The sequence below is a fragment of the Giraffa tippelskirchi genome, chromosome 13 (assembly GCF_054371585.1).
Source record: "Giraffa tippelskirchi isolate mGirTip1 chromosome 13, T2T-mGirTip1v1.2.pri, whole genome shotgun sequence".
In the NCBI taxonomy this organism is placed as follows: Eukaryota; Metazoa; Chordata; class Mammalia; order Artiodactyla; family Giraffidae; genus Giraffa; species Giraffa tippelskirchi.
This window is the reverse complement of record NC_137287.1, coordinates 122291118-122310955: the sequence shown is the minus strand read 5'-3', so window position 1 is coordinate 122310955 and position 19838 is coordinate 122291118. Positions and strand designations below refer to the sequence as shown.

General features: G+C 46.3%; 2 long non-coding RNA genes across 2 annotated transcripts in view; one reads left to right on the top strand and one right to left on the bottom strand.

Annotated features, from left to right (window-relative positions):
* LOC145532400 (uncharacterized) overlaps positions 1-19838 on the bottom strand; it is a 47667-nt gene that overhangs the window by 22304 nt on the left and 5525 nt on the right. The gene's annotated exons all lie outside the window — the stretch shown is intronic.
* On the top strand, positions 9374-13401 carry LOC145532395 (uncharacterized). The gene is made up of 2 exons (XR_014073192.1): positions 9374-9819; positions 9994-13401. It is a non-coding gene; the product is annotated as an uncharacterized LOC145532395 (long non-coding RNA).

Below are 19838 nucleotides of genomic sequence, written 5' to 3'. Positions count from 1 at the left end.
CAGCGCAGTGTCATTGTGGTGGGCAGTAATTAGTGTGTCTACTCAAGTTCTTATTTCATTCACTGTAGACATTGAAAATATTCCCTAATTCTTGGTGGCCTTTGTCAGTTCTTCATTTTTATTTCTTGAGATGCTGGAAGTCTCATCAAGCAGGGACAGGCTGGGCCTCTCTCAGACTCTCTGTGGTCTCAAGTCCCATACCCGTTTAGTGTCCACATTCTTCAAGATAGATTCCTGTCAAACTCGCTCCCGGGGGGCACACAGCTTTCTGGAAGGCTGAGAAAGACAGTCTTCTCAGGCACAAGCTCTAACAGGAGGTGATGGTTATGCAACTGGCTTACACAATTTCCCTTTTGCATCTCTAGACATCTCAGCCTCGTCCCTGGTTGCATGCTGTGGATGACTTGGCGTGAAGCATTATCTTTAGAAGAAAAACAAGTCGAAGGCCTGTTCCCCTGGTGATGAAACCAGCACTCACTCAGTGGGCAGCCATGGGAAATGGGTGCCTGGTTATGCTGAGGCCTCAGGATTGCAAGGCTACGTCCCACAAGCCGGAGCATCACGTCGAGGCCCACTGGGGATAGATATTTGGGAGTGTGCGTTTGTCATAAACTCAAAATCTGGGTGAACAGCCAGCCCAAAGTGGCAGAAAGAATGATTAGCCCACCAGTGACTCAAAGGGTAAGTGTATATTTCTGGGATGAAAACTGATTGTTTAAGAAATTCTTTGTAGTCATCATAGATATCAATGTTTGATAGCAACTGGATGCATTCTGGTCCCAACTTACGCCAAAAATGACTATCAGTAGCAGGCAGAATACCTTTCCGTTTCCCCTTGAACAAACTATAGTTGAAGCAGCCCAATTTCTTAGAATGAAAGTCTATCCTTAGCACTTAATTCTTGGATTAGTGGATTTCCTCTATTGCAGAATTTGGTCATTAACCAAAATAAGTATTTATCTATCCATTTAGAGTTCAGATCAGATGGAGGAGGGGGTAATAGCAAGACCACCGCAGCTGCAAGCAACAGCAGCATCTGTCAATCTGCTTTAGGAATAAAAAGGAATTCATCATTGTCATGACTGACACATCCAAATTTACTTCTGACCCCAGGCACAGCTGGATCCCGGCGTCACATGCGGTGGCAGGAGCATGCCGTTCCCCATTTCTTGGGTCTCTTTTCCTCTGCGTTGTTGTCATTTTCAGGCAGACTCTTTCCATACGAATGTACGGTGATCATATCTAGCTTCAGGCCTAAATGGTCCTCATGGCTGGTGAGTCCTGTGCACACACACACCTTTCCTAATACCTCTAACAAAAGTCCCAGGTGAGAATCTGACTGACCACATACTTGAGGCACATACCCAATCCAGAATGCATTCTTTCTTAACTGGCCATTTCATGTGTATCCAGTTGCTTACCATTACAAACCAGAAAAAGAAAAATGTGAAAGTGTTAGCCGCTCAGTTGTGTCCAACTCTTTATGACTCAATGGACTGTAGCCCACCAGGCTCCTCTGTCCATGGGATTCTCCAGGCAAGAGTACCGGAGTGGGTAGCCATTCCCTCCTCCAGGGGATCTTCCCAACCCAGAGATCGAACCCACTTCTCCTGCACTGCAGGCAGATTCTTTATGACTGAGTCACCAGGGAAGCCCTTCGTAAACCAGACTGACAAGTCAGTTCTTTTCTAGGTCTCCTTAGACATTCATGTAAGGTTACTCTGGAGTAGAGAGGTGACTATGTCTTTGAACACCAGATGCACAATAGTTGGCTTATCTTTAGGAGCCACAGTCTAAGAAAACACTATGAATCTGTAGACCGTGTTTATACTCCAAGGAGCCAGGGGGCTCTCCCTTCCTCTGGGAAGAACAGGCGTGTCCTTCCAGCTCAAGCTCCTTGGAGAGCTGGAACCACCATCACCAGCATCACACACACTGTCGTTTGCTCTCCCTCCTGTGACTATCCCTGGCCAAGCTGGGGTCACAGAGTTTGAGTAATAGATGTGTTCAATGAGCAGAATGATGCAACTGCATTGAGGCTTGAGTGACCTCTGAATTTCCACCTGCCACTCTGCTCCAGGCCAGAGCACGGAGCCTCCTTTTGTGGGTGAAACCAGTCCTTGCCCTAAGCACTTGGCTCTGAAGCTGGGCCAGGGGACCCTGCTGGCAGTCCTGAGTCCAGGGAGCTGACAGATCCAGCCCTCGGCCAGGAAAATGCATCAAAATGACCTTTCTACTCTACCGCCTTCCTTTAGAAGGAAGTTGTCCCTGATACGGTGCTTCATCTTAATAAATCATATGCAGTAGACTTCAGGCCTTGAGAAAATCTTAGCGCTGGCTAACATAACCAGCAATAACAGAAGTTCTTGGAGCCCAAAAAAACCTTTGATGTATGAATTCCCACTTTCATTCCTGCACCCCCTCCTCCTCTTAGCCTTTAATACATTTTTGTAAGTTAAGTTAGTCACTCAGTCGTGTCCGACTCTTTGTGACCCCATGGACTGTAGCCCACCAGGCTCCTCTGTCCATGGGGTTCTCCAGGCAAGAATACTGGAGTGGGTTGTCATTTGTAAATGATAGTAAATTAAAAAAAAACAAACAAACAGAGAGTGAAGTCCTCCTGGAGATCCTGCCCAGTCTTTTTTCTTAAGTTTACAGTAGTCAGAATCATAGTTGAGTGTTAGAATATTCATCCAAACCAAATCTCAGATCTTTTCATCCTGTGTCAGACCCGGACTGAACCCCTGCCCTTGTTGTAATTATGAACTTTCTCACCCGGCTCCAGGCATGGGATTAAAGCTTCTCTGGAGTCTGAACTCTGCTCCACTTGAACAATCTGGGCGTTTCCTTCTCGCACTTCCTCAGAATCTGCTTGGGAGTGTCCGGGAGAAGGTTGTCACAAACAGACTTGTCATAAAAATAAGCAAATAAATGCAGAGCAGGTCTGTTTCCAGAATTTGAATTTTTTTTTTTTATAAATTTATTTATTTTAGTTGGGGGCTAATTACTTTACAATATTGTAATAGTTTTTGCCATACACTGACATGAATCAGCCATGGGTTTACATGTGTTCCCCTTCCTGGACCCCCCACCCACCTCCCTCCCCATCCCATCCCTCTGGGTCATCCCATTGCCCCGGCCCTGAGCCCTTGTCTCATGCATCGAACATGGAATGGTGTTCTGTTTCACATACGATAATATACATGTTTCAATGCTATTCTCCCAGAACGTCCCACCCTCACCTTCTCCCACAGAGTCCATAAAATTGTTCCATGCATCTGTGTCTCTCAGAATTTGAATTTTTGTACGCTAGGAAAGAAACCCACGGGGATAAGGAGCGGAGAGAGAAGTCAGGTGGATCCAATATTACCAGGTCCACCTACTTCTAGTTCTCTCCTCTGGGGCTCATCGCTCCTAACAATGGCCCTTTTAACTGCAAACACAGAAGAACCAACCTTTTTCTAGCCTGTCAGTGAGAACTATCAACATATATTGGTAAGTATTTCCGTACCAAGTTCACTTGGAAAGGATACTGTTTCAAGCCTGAACAAAGCTCATATTGTCATGGTCCAGTTCCAGTTACTTTAGGCAAAGAAGGGGAATTTCCACTCCTTCTAATCAGCCATGAGCACTCTGCCCTGAGTAACCATTTCCTTGGAATCTGTCAGACTCCAGGTTATTTAACAGGAAGAGAAAATCCCCTGATATTATGCACAGAATTCCTAGCTCAGCCAGTCACTATAAGAATATATCTATGAGCTCATGCAGGAGCAAAGATGTGACCTCATCTTTGGAGGGAATGCAAGAGAGCTGGTTCTAAAAGAAAGGTCTGAGATGGGGCAAAACACATCACTGAATGTCAATGTTGATGACAGTGACTCTCATTATAGCAGACTCACCATGTGCCAGGTACTAGCTCATCTGCACCATTCTTGTACTGGTCTTACCTGCAAGTTCACAGTGTTTAAGGCTTTTTGTAAAGAGTCAGTTAACGCATATTAGGTGGTGAGAGATATGGCAAAAATCCAAAGTAATATGCAAATGACAATGGAGAAACAGTGAGCTGGCAATACCATTTCTCAAAATGAAAAAAAAAACACAAAACAAAACAAAATATACCACCACAATGAAGAAAGTAAAAAATAAAAAAAATTTACCACACACTCAACTTTGCTTAGGTGCCAGACATTTGATGTCTGTAAAATATCTTACGAGCATTAACTCTAATACTCACAAAAACCCTATGAATTAAGAAATATTATTTATCCCCAATTTACAGATGAGGAAACTGAGGCTTAGGAACGCCAAGCAACTGGCTCAGGGTGAGCTGGCCCCAGTGACAGGGCTCGGATGTGACCACACTCCCGCTAGGACCCCAGAACCTGGGCAGGTGTTAACTGTGACATCATCACCATTAGTGCCAAGCTCAGGGTTCGGTCACCCAGATGATGCCAGTCACCCCTCTGGGCAAAGGAAATGCCACGAGTCACTGGGAAAGAAGCCACTTCCTGTCCCTGCAGAATGAGAACAGCCCCATCAAGGTCCTCGCCGTCCCTGGGTCCAGCCTCTAGGCTAAACGACTCACCCTTGAACTGAGAGACGAGGAGTTAGTCCCCTCGGCTCTGTGCCTCTTCCTGTTCCTGTAAGCAGCCTGGTCTCATGGGTGGTTAGGGCACAACCTCAGAGCATCCTTCACGCAACCAGCCATCGCCAAGCACTGGGTGCCAGGCTGGCGCTGTGCCCTCCCATCTCCCTAACAGGCAGAGCACCTTCCCCGCTGCTGTGTTGCTCAGGGCAGCTGCAGCTGCTCCTCCTTGGAGCTGCCGTCAGTGTGAAAGCTGCTAGCTCACCTGGGAGACTGTCCCTCCCCCTCGTGGGACAGCTCACAGCCAGTAACCAACTGACCAGCTCAGGGTCTGAAGGGACGGCCCCTCTGCCTCCAGGTGACACTGTGGTGCCATGGATGCTTCCGAGATTCCGTGGGATGGGGACGAAGGTGGACCGCAGCTGAGACAAAGCTCTGCCTAACGCCTCCCTGTCCTGTCCTGCTGCCCTGCCCCACCTTGCCCAGCTAAACCCTGGGCACCCAAACCCACGTGCCTACTGCTGCTTCTAGAGACCCACTATGTGCCAAGGCAGCAGGTCCTTGAGCTTGAGGAGAAAGAAACTGAGTGGAGAAAACAGTTACACAAACCCACATACAACGGGATAAGAATTGTAACACCTGCCTTCCTTTTACAGGCCTTTCTTCAATTACAGGGCTTCTATGTGCCGAGTCCTACGCTGAACACCACTCAGGCATAGTTCTATTTGATTCAGAGAGCAAACTCACGGTGGGTACTCCAGTTAGTCCTCTTTTAGAGTCAAGAAAAGTGATGCTCAGAAGGGTTAATTAACTGGTCTGGGGTCACACAGCCAATAAGTGGTAGAGATGAAATTTGAGCTCAGATCTCTCAGAATCTCCTCACTCTTTCCCAAGTCTCCAGAGCAGGGAGCTTTTATTAAATAAAAGCTTTAATAAGCGGAGCTTATATAAATAAAGTTTTACTGAAACACAGCCATGCACATTATCCACACACTGTCTGTGACTGCTTCCAGCCTACCAGCGCAGAGGTCAGCAGTTGACACAGACCAACATGGCCAAAAATATTTACAATCCGTCTCTTTGTGGAAAATTTGCCAACCCCTACTCTAAATGATGTTGTTGTTGGGTAGCCCCAGATACAATGTGAATTCTCTTCCCTTCAAATCAAGGTCCTCCCTGCAGTGCGGTTTGGAGCTGACAGCTCCTCACCCCAGGGGGGGGAGAAGGTTACCCACTGTATTAAGTTCTCACGCAACACTCATTGAAGAACAAAATCACATCATCTGTTTGGCTTGCATTTCTCTCACTGTCTCACCTGCTAACTCTTGGAAAGGAATTCTATCGCTCCCTCCACAGATTAGGCCTACAGAGACCCACGAGGAAGTTCCATCTTGAGATCTCACTCTGGAATTCTCACTGTCCAAATATATCCCACACCCTTTGAACCACTCCCAGCTCCCCAAGAAGGCCGTCTTCTAGCCTTTTAGTTACCGAATTTCAGTGCTTGGAAACGGCGATCGCCTCCTCCCAGGGTTTTCCGCCCCGCAGCTCTGACTCTGAGCCTTTGCCGCGTTTTCCCAGGACTCAGTCGCTTCCTAATTATGTTTTGTTGCCTAGTCTTTGCACTGGAACCGACCGGCTGGCACGCTGGGATGATCAAACTACAGTGAGTGCCCGGAACCGACTGAGAGGAAGCAAACCTGATTCATTCAGGTTCAAATGTGAAGTTGCCCTCGAACCCAGCACACTGTTTCCTTCTCTCTGAAGGCCTTTTCCCGTCACCAGAATCTTCTAGTTTTGCTGTTGGGAGCTTGAACTAGCTTTGTTTGTTATTTAACAGCTAAGACTTCTAACATTTGTTAATTAAAAACAACGTTTAGAGTATAGCTGCTTTCCCAGGTTGTGCTGCTTTCTGCTGTACAACGACGGGAATGAGCTCTGGGCACACACTTTCCCTCCCTCTTGAGCCCCCCTCCCTCCCCCACCCCCCTAGGGCAGCACGGAGCGGAGCTGTGCTCCCTGTGCTGCAGGCAGCCTCCTTCCAGCCGCCTGCTTTACACCAGCGAGCGTACATGTCACTGCTGCCCCAGTCTCTGCCCCATCCACTGTGTGTGTCCACAAGTCCACTCTATGTCTGCATCTCTGTTCCTGCCCTGCAAATAGGTTCATTAGTATCATTTTTCTAGATGCCATATGTATGCACCAATATACAATATTTGTTTTTCTCTTCCTGGGTTAGTTCACTCTGTAAGCTCCTATGCAAAGTAAAACTTGGGACCTTTCTACAAAAGGTCCCAAAGGGACCTTGGGACCTTTCTACAAAGCAGTTTCATCATGTACATCAAGGATATTTTAAGTTTATACCCTTCAACTCAATCACCTCTCTTCTAGAATCCATCCCAAGCCTTCAAATCTAATGAAATAACCAGAGATGACACCAATGATGTAGATGTAGAGATATTTATCATGGTGCTATTTTAAATAATAGGAAAAAATGAAAACATCAATTTTAATCTAAAGAAATGGCCAAAAAAATCAATTTCACATCTTTCTGAAGGAACATTTTATAGCCATGAAATTGATGCGTTTAAAGAAGTTTTGATAATGTTCATGAAACAGTAAGTTAAAAACTCTGAGGACCTCCCTGGCAGTCCAGCAGTTAAGCCTCTGCACTAGTAAGGGGGTGCAGCTTTGATCCCCGGTCGGGGAACTAAGATCCTACAAGCTGCCCAAATTGACCAAAAAAATAAACACCTAAATATTGTAGAGAGGCTTCCCTGGCGGCTTAGCAGTAAAGAATCTGCCTGCCAATGCAGCAGACGCACGTTCCATACTTGGGTTGAGAAGATCCCCTGGAGAAGGGAATGCCTACCCACTCCAGCATTCTTGCCTGGGAAATCCCATGGACAGAGGAGCCTGGCAGGCTACAGTCCAGTGTTGCAAAGAGTCAGACCAACTTATTGATGAAACAACAACAACATATACTGAAGAATACCAAATCTGTAAAATGCTTATACTTGTCTGTGTGTATATCTATATACACTTTGTAAACACATAGTAAACAGATGGGTATTTTTGCTGTTGTTTGTTGTGTAGGCCCAGAACCTATACAAGGTTTCTCAGTCACGGCACTTCTGACATTTGGGGCTGGATCGTCCTCTGTTGTGGGGCCATTCTGTGCATTATAGGATGGTTAGTAGCGTCCTAGGCCTCTACCCACTAGAAGTCAGTGGTACCTCTCCACCCACGCAGCTGCAATAACCAACATGTCTCCAAATATTGTCAAATGTCCTTTACAGACAAAAATCAGCCCTGGTAGAAAACCACTGGCCCAGACATATAAAATAACATTGTTTAGGACTTCCCTGATGGCGCAGTGGATAAGAATCCGCCTGCCAATGCAGGGAACCTGAATTTGATCCCTGGTCCGGGAAGATTCCACATGCCACGGAGCAACTAAGCCCACGCACCACAATTACTGAGCTCAGCCCTGGAGCTGGAGCCACAGCTACTGAGCCCACACACTGCACCTGCTGAAGCTCACACACCCCAAGCTTGTGCTCCGCAACGAGAGAAGCCACGCAGTGAGAAGACCACACAAGGAAACCAAGGATAGCCCCCATTCGCCACAGCTAGAGAGAGCCTGAGCAAAGCAGCAAAGATTTGGTGCAGACAAAAATAAATAAATAAAAATTATATAAAAAAATAATGATATTGTTTGATAATTCGATGAATTAGAAAAGATACATGGAAATGTCAGTAGTGATCTCTTGTCAATATGATTATTTCATTTTTAATACATCATTATGCTTTCCCAAATTTTCCACTATACCAGGTCCTATTCATAACCCTTCAATCACAAGTCCAAAATCTAGAATCCATAAAACTCGTTTGACAGCAAATGTGGACTCCTCTGAATTTACCCGAGGGCTTTCATGATCCCAGGTGGCATGAATATTCACACCTTTCTTCGAAGAAGTATTCATGTGTTATTTGATATTCAGTGTAAACAAAACATATCTAAAAATCTGGAAGAGCCTGGCTTACACAGCACCCCTGGCCCCTAGGTCTGGGGCTGTGGGACTGTATTCTTTTTTACAGGCAGCAAAACAAATGAAAGCATGGAAAGCATCGTGATACTCGTCAACTCAACAGAATAGAGCAAATGAGGAAGATTATTCCGTAAACACTCAGCCAAAAAATTCTCTCCATAAGATGAATTAAGACAAAAAAAAATTGTGGGGAGTTGCAGTCAGCCTCCTTTACAGGTGAGGGGACATGCACGCCCGCAGCTGGAAATGCTGGTGCGGGTGCGGACGTGGTCGGTGTGATCGGTCCTCTCCGAGTCCTCTCCTTCTCCTGAGACTGAGCACAGTGCCTGGCAGAGTCAGCCTCCAGATGGCGAGTGAATGGATGGGCACCTTCCCGGTAGGTTAATCTCTTAGAAGACCAAAGTCATCTGCATTCTACCTTTAAAAGGACATCAAGCAAGGTGGGGCTCAGCGGCGGCTAGGTAAGACCTGCGTCGGACTGATAGATGTTCAGATGCCGCGCGGAAACCGTCACGGGCGGTGACATAAACATCTTGCTGTCTGTAGGATGCCTTGATAAAACTGTGGGGACAGTGGTTCTGGAGACAGACTGCTTGGGTTCCAACCCAGCTTCACCATCGACTACTTGCAAGTTCATTAAAGGTTCTGAGGCTCCACGTCCGCATTTGTAAGTGGGAACCACACGCAGACCTCCGTCACAGTCCGCTGTGAGGATGGGTGCGCTCACACAGGGAGTGTGTCTCACACAGGGGGTCCCGCGCTCAGGGCCCACAGATTCTCCGTCCGCGCCCCCCGGACCTCCTCCTAAGCGCTGGCTGACCTGATGGCTCTCTGCCCCGGTGAGGCAGCACAGAGGGGCGTGAGAATCCAGACTCGACGCAGACCGGCTTGGTGCACATCCCCGCACATCTCAGCTCAGTCATTTCTCAGCAGTGGTGGCTATGGCAGTCCTGGCCTACTGACAAGAAACTGGGAAGCAGAAAGTTCAGGCAACAAATTCCTGAAGACGCAGAATCCTCCGCAGCGCTTTCCCTAGCAGAGGCCTTCCCCAGGGACGTTACACCGACTGCTGTTGGGATACAGGATGACGGGATGCACCAAGTTACTTAATGCGTTTCATAGTCGTGTTGTTATTTTCATAGTTTCTGCCTGTGCAAGCGAATCAGTCTCCCATTTACTAAGGTGCCAAAGTTTCCTTCCACTATAAATGTAACTTTTTGCTTTTGTTTGTTGTTGTTTAGTAGCTAAGTTGTGTCCGACTATTTGTGATCCCAAGGACTGTAGCCTACCAGGCTCCTCTGTCCATGGGATTTCCCAAGCAAAAATACTGGAGTGAGTCGCCATTTCATTCTCCAGGTGATCTTCCTTGACCAGGGATGGAACCTGCATCTTCTGCATTAGCAGGCGAATTCTTTACCCCTGAGCCACCAGGGAAGCCCATAAATGTAGGTAAGTAGTAAGAAATACTATGTATTAATATCATTTTCTTGCTATTAATATTAGCAGTGTAATAGTAAGTAGTAGATTGATTTAAAGAAAAAGATAAGTGAATATTAGACAAGGCAGAGACAGATATGGTGAAAAATCATGACGTTTGTATGTGAATGGCTGTGTGTGAGAGGCTGTGGTTGACCACATCTGGTGATTAAAATAGCCCAGCAGGATGGTCAAAGGGCCCCTAGAGGGCTGCAGGCAATGACAGCCTGTGTGATTCACTCCACATTCCACGTTCTTTCTCAGTGAATCCTTCCTTTCTCTGAGAACACGTCGACCTTGAGAACATGAAATCCTTGACGGATTTCCTAACCACAAATTGGAATCACGTTATCAACTGTCTTGGTCTCCCATTTTAAGTCCTTCCTAATTTCCCATTTTATGTCATTAGCTGGTGTGTGTGTGTTAAAGACAGAGAGGATCCATGTGAACGTAGGTCATACTTTCTTCACTCACATTACCCACTTCAGTAGTAGACACATGAGGTTGACTTAACCATGACTTAACCATGAGTTATGTGGATGCATGGGGCTGTTTCTAATTCCCCCAACAACCTGATAAGGTAGAAATAATTACATGCCAACTTTTACAACTGGGGAAGAATTTGAGGCTTAAAGAGGTGCTATGGGCTCAAAGTGAAGCAGCTAAAACCAGAAGTTGAACCCAAGTCGTCGTCTGAACTTGAAACCTAGATCCTAACTTACAGAACTTTGAAGACAATTAAAAAGTTGCCTCGGATGGATGGATGAAAAGAAGGAACAGGAGAGGCATAAAGAGGCAACAGGACTATCTCGGAATAACCCTGAATCCATGTCATGGGTTCTACTACATACGTGCTAAGCACCCAACAGACATTACCTTTAATCCTCATATAAAATGTCTGCTCAGAAAAAGGGTAACATGGCGATGTCATAGAGGTTTGCTATTAAGACATCTGCTGTTAAGACCAAAGACCCTGAAGTCAGACAAACTAGGTGCCGATCCTGGATTGGCCCCTTAAAAGCTAAGCAAACTTGGGCTGGCTGTTTATACTGCCTGGGCCTCAGTTTCGCCATCTGTGATAGGGTGACGATATCCACACATGTGTGTAGTCATTCAGCCGTGTCTGACTCTTCGCGACCCCATGGACTGCAGCCCGCCAGGCTGTGCATGGGATTCTCCAGGCAAGAGTACTAGAGTGGGCTGCCATGCCCTGCTCCAGGGGACCTTCACTACCCAGGGATGGAACCCAGGTCTCTCGCACTGCAGGCAGGTTCTTTATGACGGAGCCACCAGGGAAGCCCGTTCACTCCACAGGGGTCCTGGAAGCATCAGATGAGACCTTGGGTCCCCAGTGCCTGCTTTTACATCTTGTTCCCAATGTACGGTCGCTGTCATTGTTGCCGCTGTTGTTGGAGTTATCATACTCGTAAATCTCAGAACTGAGCTATCAACCCAGGTCCTTTTGAAGAGAGTGAGGAAGTTGGGAGTTGAAGTCGAACTTGAATCGAGGGAGTGTATTAATAGTTGGCAGACTGATGGCTCCCCAGAAAGGTCCGTATCCTAACCCCCCAGAACTTGGAAATACGTCACCTTCACTGGCAATAGAGTTTGCAGTTGGAACCAAGCTTGCTCCTCAGCAGATGGTAGGGAGTCGGCCTACAGGGAAGGCAGGGAGGGAAGTCTGAATTATCCGGGTGGCGCCGGTATAATCACAGAGCCCTTGAAAGTGTTAAAGCGGGAGAGCACAGCCCCACAAGCAAGTCATGACGGGATCCATGTTGCCGGCTTTGAAGATGCAGGGAGGCTCCGGGGGCCAAGGAACCAGGATGCCTCTAAGCTGGAAGAGGCAAGGAGTCAGATTCTCCCCTGGGACTTCCAGAAGGAACTTGCCCCACTCACACTTTGATCATTAGCCCAAAGAGGCCTAGGTTGGACATCTGACCTCCAGAACTGTTAAGATAAGTGTGTATTTTTTAAAGTGGTTTTTTTTTTCTTTGATGTGGGCCATTTTTTAAAGTCTTAACTGAACTTGTTACAGTGTTGTTCTGTTTTGTTTTTTACATTTTGGTTTCTTGGCCACAAGGCACATGGGATCTTAGCTCGCCAACCAGGCATCAAACCCACAACCCCTGCACTGGAAGGTGAAGTCTTAACTACAGGACCACCAGGGCGCTCCCAAGTTTATATTGTTTTAAGGTTCATGTTTGAGGTGCTGCTGTTACAGCAGCCCTGGGAAACGCATCCAGAAGGAAAGATTCCGACTCTGGCCTCAGCTTTATAGGAATCAAGAGGTCTGAGCAGTTCGCCTCAGCGAGGCAGCTTGGTTTCATTCACGCTCTAAAAATAAAAGCAGAAACAGCCACTGCTTCTGTGTCTCCCGCCTGCCTGCCTGCTGGAACCCCAGGGCTCATCCAGAGGGAGTCTATGCAGCCTAATGGGGGAGGTGGGCTTCCGGCTAGTCAGCCAGAGGAGGGGCGTCCTGGGATGTTGGGGGGGCAGCCACCAGCAGTTTCCACCTGGGAGCAGGTGGAAGGCATTTCTAGCTGAGGGAACTGTCTTTTTATGTATTTTGGTGTATTTTTTGCAAGACCAGGAAATGGGCTTTCTAGTGTCCAAGCTCCGGGGCTCACAGAGGAGGAGTGATCACGTAATTTTCCTTCACGCCAGAGCTTTGGTTAAAACAGGAAATGAGTTGCCCGGCCATTGGCAGCTGGCAGACATCAGAGCACCGTGGTTTCCCCTTTCCTTTGCAAACCTGACAGGCTTCACTGTGGGCAGGAGAGGCTGACCCTCAGAGACTGGCCCACCTATAAAGGGAGATGGTCTGTTTCAAGTTCAGCTGTTCGCTCTACATACAGAGCACAGATCTCAACTGTTCTGAGTTTTGACAATTATATACACTGCTGTAATTAACATCCACCCAAAACAAGTCACAGAATGTATTTATTACCTCCTGTCCTTTCCCGGGCAACACCAACTACCACCCTGCACCCCCCAAGAGGCAACTACTGATCAGCTTTGGTTGCTATAAATTACATTAGTTTTTCTAGACTTTCATATAAACAGCATCATACATCGTGTGCTCTGATGGGTCTGTTTTTTCACTTCGCATAATTCTGAGATTCATCTGTGTCATTCCATGTATCAGTAGTTCTTTTCATTTTATTACTGAGTAGGTACATCCAGTGAATGCACCTTAGTCTTAAAGATCTGTTTTGTTGTTAATGCCATTTGGGTTGTTTCCAGTTTGTGGCTGTTATGAATAAAAATGCTGTAAACTTCCATGTGTAAGTCTGCTGTGTGGACGGTTGTTTTCATTTCTCTTGGGTAATACCGAGGAGCAGAATTATAAGAAACTGCCATACAGTTCTCCACAACTGTTGTACTTCTGTGAGGCATTAACTAACAGACCCAGAGTGGATGTGGGGGCCCCTCCCTTCATCAGCACCCACTGCTTTTTGCGTATGTCTTTGTCTTCTTCTTCTTTTTTTTTTTTTTGCTTTTCTAATATATGTGAATTGATTGTATCTCATTGTGGGTTTAAATTGCATTTCCCTGATGACTAATGGTAAGTACTTTTTCAGGGGCTGATTGGCCATGCTTATATCTTTTTTAAAGATCTTCAAATAATTAAGTGTATTTGGCTTTAGGTAAAAATAGGCATGAAAACTAGAGTTAACTCTTATAGGAGGTTAAAGCTCATAAACATCAGTATGAATTTATTCATGAATACACTTTTGCACACCTGCAGAGTGCTGAGCACACTACAAGTTAGACCATGAAGATACTAAATTCTGAAACTTTTCTTTCAACTTCAAAAATTACTAAATTCTTACACATTTATTTCAACTTCAAAACCTGTCTCAACTGAGTTTCCAGGGATAAAATTTATCTCACTCTTTAGTTTTTGCATTTCCTCTAAATGTTGTCAGTGTATCTTAGTATATGGAATTTTACATATTTTAAAATGTAGGGGATCATTACTTATTTTACAAAAAATATGCTAACAAAGGAGCTTGCCTAGACCTTTAGTGAAGTGTCTGAGGTTTTTTGCTCATTTAATATGTATGTTTGTCTTGTATTAGTTGTAGGAATTCTTTGTATATTCTAGATGAAAGTTCTTTATCCCATACAGGTATAAAAATTTTCTCCCCGTCTGTAGCTTGTCTATTTTCTTCCTAGTATCTTTGGACAAGCAGAAACTTTTTATTGTTCAATTTTTTTTGTGATTCTGTGTCCAAAGAAATCTTTGCCTAACCCAAGTTTACAAAGAAGTTTTTCTAATCTTCTAGAAGATTTCTAGTTCTAGCATTTACATTTAGTTCTGATTCATCTCAAATTTATTTTTGTGTCTGGAGTTAGCATGAAAGATGGAATCAACAAATTCCATGGCCAGTACTGTGGAGACATCAGGGTGACTGTTCTACGTTCAGGGTCTAGGGCCGGATTCAGCAAATCCTTTTCTTTATATATAAACAAGCCAGATAGTGAATATTTTTGGCTTTACAGGCCATATGCTCCCTGTTGCAATTTCTCAACTTTGCCTTTGTAGTGCAGAAGCAGTTATAAACAACATGTAAACACAAGGGCATAGCTATGTTCCAATAAAACTTTATGGGCAATTTATAATGAAATTTGAATATCATATAATTCTTATATTTCATGAAATATTATTTCATTTTTAACCAGTTAGAAAAATGTAAAAATCATTTTTAGCTTATGGATCATACAGAAACAGCAGCAGGATTTGACCTGCAGCCTCAGGCCACAGTTGGCCCAGCCCTGGACTGCCAGCAAGGCAGACACTCAACAAGCAGAAGGACACGCTGTGATAGCAGCGTGAGAGTAAAGAGCTGTGTGTGCTGTGGGCGAGTGAATAATAGGTGATGGATAATCTACTTTGGACGAGATCAAAAGGAATTATAACTAAACCACAATGAGATACCACTTCACACCCATTAGGATGACTATTACTTTTTTTTTAAGTGTTGGTGAAGATGTGGAAAAAATAGGATGTTGGTGCCTTGCTGGTGGGGATGTAAAATGGTGCAGCCCATGTGAAAAGCCTGTAAAAGTTAAATAGAATCACCATACGATTCAGCAGCTCCACCCTCAGGCAAACACCCAAAGAACGGGAAGCAGGGACTCAGATCCCTGTGCACCAGGGCTCATAGCAACAGTATCCACAATAAGCAAAAGGTGGAAGCAACCCGTGTTCACTAACAGGTGAGTGAATAAAGAGGTGTTAACATGCAATGGAGTATTACTCAGCTATAAAGACAGGGAAACTACTACATGCTACAACATGAATGAAGCCCAAAAACATTATGCTAAGTGAAATAAGCCAGACACAAAAGAACAAACATTGAATGATGTCCCTAATCTGAAGGAACACAGAATAGGCAGACTCAGAGGGAAGGAAAGTGTAATTGAGATCCCCAGGAGCTGCAAGGAAGGGGGAGTTATTTATATTGGTACAGAGTTCCTATTTGGGATGATAAAAGAGTTTTAAAAATTGACAGTGGTGATGGTTGTATAACACTGAAAATATACCGAATGTCACTGAATTGTACACTTAACATTGTTAAATGGGAAATTTTGTCATATTTTATTGTGGTAAAATATTCGTGGGTTGAGAAGTTAAAGGAATTATAACTAAAAGTCTTACTACAGCGCCCTGTACTAAGTGTTCAGTTCAGTCTCTCAGTCCTGTCTGACTCTTTTGCAACAGCATGGACTATAGCCAACCTCTGTCCATAGGATTTCCCAGGCAAGAGTACTGGAGTGAGTTGCCATTTCCTTCTCCGGGGGATCTTCCTGACCCAGGGATCAAATCTAATAGTATCACATATTAATTCATTTGCTCTCAACACTATGTGGTAGGTGCTGCTATTATTATTAAACCCATTTTATTGGACAGGGAGGCCTGGTGTGCTGCGGTTCATGGGGTCGCAAAAAGTTGGACACGACTGAGCGACTGAACTGAACTGATCTGATAGGTGAGGAAATTGAGGCATTAGTCTTAACAAAAAGTTGCACCTCTAGTGACTCTCAGAACCAGGATTCAAACCCCAGCAGTCTAGCTCTAGGTTTGTGCTTTCAGCTACTGCGCTCCACTGCCTCTAAGAGCAGTAATTCTCTGGGATTTGGCTGAACTCGAGAGTTTCCTGGGGTGCATTTAAAAATCCCCATGGCCAGGGGGCACCTGGTTGAATCAACCTCTGGAGGCTGGACCAGGCGTCACAAACTGTACAGGCACCGCAGGTACTGCCAATGTGTAGCCAAGGTGAAAATAACTGAGATGACATTACAGCCTTGACCTCAGAAATGAGCAGAACTCAGCCAGGCGGGGCAGGGGAGATTTCACTCCAGGCCATCCACTGTCTGAGTGGTGGATCTTTATCAAACTACTCTGGTCTTTTTCCTACGTGATAATAATGACATGAGTCCTCAACAGGAATAATAATACCTAGTGTTTACTGAGCAACAATGCCCCAAGCGTGACCCTAAATGCTTCTCATACTTTGTCTCCATTAACCCTCATAGTGATCTTAGCATGTAAATGCCATCATCCCCATTTCACAGACAAGGCGAGGCAACCGAGGCCTAAAGAGAGTGCACTGCTTGCCCAAGGCCGCACTGTTACTGAGAGACAACAAGCAGCTGGCCAAGCATGTCTAGGCCAAGCTCAGCCTGCAGCCTGCCTGCCCAGCAAAGTCGGTCAAGGGCGTCCCAGCAGGAACAGTGAGAAGGAATGTGGCTGGTTTTGTCTTATTTTGTTTTCTGTACGTGTCTGCCTATGGCAAGGCATCTTGATTGAGTCAGGACGTTGGTGCCCCATGGCTCAGTGATGCCACAAGGAGGTTTGTTAGTCAATCTCAATAATCTCCCTCTGGGGTGGAGAGCAGGCGTGACGCTGGGAGAACTTTCTTGGGGAAGTTCAATGTACTAACATAATCAGCTGGACTCTGACAAGTAGCTTCACAACGTCCCTGGTGCAGGGAGAAGGTGGCAGAGAGAGTGTGCGTGTTCCTAGATCTGGATCACGTTGATTGTGTCCACAGCACAGAGCCAGCCTGGCTAGGGAGACGGGCTGACCCCCGGGGACGCCACACGGAGAAGAGTCCCTTGACCTTTTCCTCTGATTCTCAAAGTCTGAGACCATATCCTGCTAATTCACCACTCTGCCTCGAGAACAGTGTCTGGCACTCAGAGTGTGCGTGCGTGCTCAGCTGCAATCCCATGGACTGCAGCCCGCCAGGCTCCTCTGTCCGTGGGATTCTCCAGGCGAGAACACTGGAGTGGGTTGCCATTCCCTTCTCCAGGGGATCTTCCCGACTCAGGGATCGAATCTGCATCTCCTGCTTTGCAGGCGGATTCTTTACCACTGAGCCCCCAGAAAAGCCTGGCATGCAGGATGCTGCCCGTTAAAGTCTGTGCATCCGGGAGGGGCGGGGCGGGGCTGCCCTGAGGACAGGCAGAGGAGCTGAGATCCTGGCTGAACTCTTGTTAATAAATAAAGGGATGAAGAAAAGAATGTCCCAAGGAAAGAAAAGGCCATGTTCCAAGTTCAAATTAAGCCTTTCTATTATGTCACCCATGACTGATGAGAAAACTGAGGCTCAACAAGGTCTAGTGATTTTGCCAACTAACATGTAGCTAGAAAGTACCAAAACCTGGACTTGAACTTGGGTCCCCGGATTTCTCTTTCAGGGTTGTTTCTGCTGCACAAACCACCAGAGGACGATGCAAGTGAATACAAAGAATGGCAACACGGGGACCCGAACCATTGTCACCAATGACAAAAAATCATCACAGGAGCACGAGCTAGGGTTTGTTAGGAGCTTATTCTGTGCCAGGAAGTGGTCTGTGAGTTTGAAATTTTTTATCTCTACAGAATCTTCACCCAAAAACCTGTGGAATGGAAGTTGCAGAAATGAGGTCCAGAGACATCAACAAGCCTCAGTTCACACGGTTAAACAAGGAGTGGAGCAGAAAATCAAACGTAGCCTCAGCCCCCAAAGTTCAGCCACTGTTCTGTCAGTCCATTCGGTGTGAGGCAGTGAGGCAACCAGCTTTGACTGTCATCAGGTTGATAATTATTGTACCTTTGTTTCTGGGGCTTTTAACGTTTCTATTCTAAGAGAACTTTCAGTCCTTGACAAAAGTTTCCACCCTTCAAAACCAAGTGTTTTGGTGTCATGTCCTGAGTGATGGCAATATTTCTAGTTGCAGCTGGGAAAATGTAACCAGTAGATCGCTGCCGAGTATCAAGTCATGCTTCTCTGACGGTGATCAGCGCAGGGTCTACACCCCCGTGCACTTTCCCCAGGCCCCCTGGTGCTGGTCAGGAAGCTCGGGAAAGGGCCTTCTCTGCTTACTGGCGCTTCCATCCATGTGGACAGAGCCCATCGCCTAAAACTCCTGGCCTTTTCTGCCCTTCCCCGACTCCTCTCCTGGAGGAGAGAGGATTACCTAGTAGGTAAATTGGGGCAGAATCAAGCTGTCCTCTGTTCCCTGTCTTTTCGTGGACAGGGGAGTTGTCCTCTGCTCCTGTGTTGGAATTGTTGGAAGATTCATTTCATTCTGGGGTCCAGGGGGGGTAGCCCAGTGGCTCCCAGATATCTAGATTTATCAGCCACAGAGGTGACGTTTTGGCTCCCACCTGCCCTTTGGATTGGATGTTTGTGTGTTCCTCCCCTTCTCAAATTTCTGTGTTGAAAACGAATCCCCAGTCATGGTATTAGGAGATGTGGGCCTTTGGGAAGTGATCAGGTTGAGAAGGAGGACCACCCCCACCACGAGTGGATTACTGTCAGTCACTCAGTCACGTCCAACTCTTTGCGACCCCATGGACTGTAGCCCACCAGGTTCCTCCTTCCATGGAATTCTCCAGGCAAGAATACTGGAGTGGGTTGCCATTTCCATCTCCAGGGGATCTTCCTGACCCAGAATTCAAACCGGGGTCTCCTGCACGGCAGGCAGATTCTTTACCGACTGAGCCACTGGGGAAGCCCTAGCAAAAGCCTTAATCGAGACCAAACCGAGTTTTCACTTCCAATCTTTTGAGAAGTTACAGGGGGGTCAGTTGTTTTGGAGGAACCCAGCATCTCTTTCTCTTTGCCTGGGTTACAGTGCCCTGATTGTCCTTTGAGGAATTACCCACCCCGCCGTGAATCACATCAGTGGGACTGTCAAGACACCCTGCCCTTTCCTAGCCGAGGGATGAATCCACAGCCAAGACAGCGGGACGGTCCATCTCCACCAGAGTGAGGCAGGGTGGAGACCACACCGCAGCTCCCCCACTCTGGGAGAGTATTTCTGAGACGTCTACCTGCTCCCCGGATGCACGAGACAGCCCTGGCCCTCGGTCTCTCTGCCCCCCTCCCTCTCCAGCCCTCGCTCCCTTTTTCTTTCTTCCTTAGCTCTCAGTTCCCCTCCTGTTTGTGACTATCAGCCCATTAAACTCTTCTCAACACAAATCAGCCAAAGTTGGTTGCTTTTGCAAGAGAAAGTACCAACCCCCCGGTCTAAACGTGGACTGAAAGATTTAGAACCTTGGTTTCCACGCCTTCATCTAACAGCTGGAGAAATTAAAGTTAAGAGGAGACTTTCAAATCTGAGGTCAAGGAGGCCTTGTGACTTGATGATTAAAAGCATGAGTTCTTGAGACAACTGGCCTGGACATAAGGCCCGCCTCTGCCATTTTGTAGTTATTTATTGGT